The sequence below is a fragment of the Pundamilia nyererei genome, unplaced genomic scaffold (assembly GCF_000239375.1).
Source record: "Pundamilia nyererei isolate P.nyererei 1_Seehausen unplaced genomic scaffold, PunNye1.0 scaffold00518, whole genome shotgun sequence".
Lineage (NCBI taxonomy): Eukaryota > Metazoa > Chordata > Actinopteri > Cichliformes > Cichlidae > Pundamilia > Pundamilia nyererei.
Window position 1 is genome coordinate 11,569 of NW_005187919.1, and position 1,419 is coordinate 12,987.

At 46.6% G+C, this 1,419-nt stretch overlaps 1 protein-coding gene across 1 annotated transcript in view; it reads left to right on the forward strand.

Moving 5' to 3' along the window:
- LOC102206563 (olfactory receptor 10A3-like) overlaps positions 1-1,419 on the forward strand; it is a 7,347-nt gene that overhangs the window by 789 nt on the left and 5,139 nt on the right. The window lies entirely within an intron of this gene.

A 1,419-nucleotide genomic window follows, 5' to 3' on the forward strand; every position in this document is an offset into this window, starting at 1 on the left:
GAAGCTCAGTTAGCCGCCCGGCCCGAAGCTCAGTTAGCCGCCCGGCCCGAAGCTCAGTTAGCCGCCCGGCCTGAAGCTGACTGGGCCATTGCATCAGTTAGTGTATTTGAGAGATCATAGCATTCGCGGCCGGAATAAAATCAAAGATTTTTGGGGTGCTACACCATATTGTATTGTCCATGTCCCTGCTGACTCTGGTCCTGTGTATACAGTGGCCCCATTCCATGATCCAGAACAGAAAAGGCAGGTTAATAGACAAGGCGAGGGGAGCTCCAGCAAACTCCTAACCCTAGGAGATCACCTGAGCAGTTATCCCTGTCTGAGGATGCTGGAGACTTTTATGTGTGGCAACGAAGGGAGTCCCCAAGAGGTAATCCCCAAAATTTACGAATGGATTCTGCACCTTGTCCCCAAGTCCAGAGGGACTGAGCCTGGTAACCTGACCCAACAGTTTAGTGTGCCCACTCCACTTTTCTGTGAGTTGCCGTCCCTTTTTAACATGCATGATATGTTGATTTGTTCTTAACCGGTTCCCCGCAGCACTCATCCTGTCTCAAGGGCAATCATACAATTTTATCTTTTTTTTCATATTTAATAAATAGAGGAGAGGGAGAGAGACAGCTTTATTAACATTTGCAATGCAATTTAGTAGAGCTTAAATGTACTTAAACCCCTTAAGTACTGCCCTATGTTTAGTTCAAACACTCACCTCTCCTACAGAGCCTTTAGGATGGAGGTAAATTTTGTTTCACAGGCAGAATAAGATATCTAGAAAATATCAAATTTTTCATCAATTATAGAAACATTTAACATCTATTAAAGATGTAGACAAACTATTCAACATAGTTCTGTGTGTTTTAAAATAAACTAATCATGGTTATTAATTATACATTGACCCTTGAGCGACAGTTGGACGACATCACGGAACGGATCACTGCAGCTGTGAGGTCTCAGAATCAAAAGAACGACAACACCATGGAACAGAAGTTTGATACCATCATGGGGAGGCTCGCGGCTCTCCAACGGGAGATCGAGAGACCAGTGTGGGAGTGTTAGGGCAGCCTGAAAATTCTCCTGGGCTGCTCGCATGGAAATTTACAAAATCAACATTGAGATTGTGGACCCCATCACGGCGCCAGCTGCAGGCCCAAGGCTGGAGCTGAACAACAACTCCCTGATAACGACTGTGTTATGGCTGTTCTTCCCATCCCATGCAAGGACACCTGGATTGGCTGGAGGACTGTTTACTTAGCCTGATAGGCCGAAGGACACTGTCTCAGCTAAACTATGGACACGCACACACACACACTTACACTGATAAGCACTCACTCATCCCCCCTCCCTTTCCAACGCCTTCGATGCTTGTGCCGAGGAAGATGGCAGTCAACTGGACCAGCACAGATGCTGCAGGACCGGATG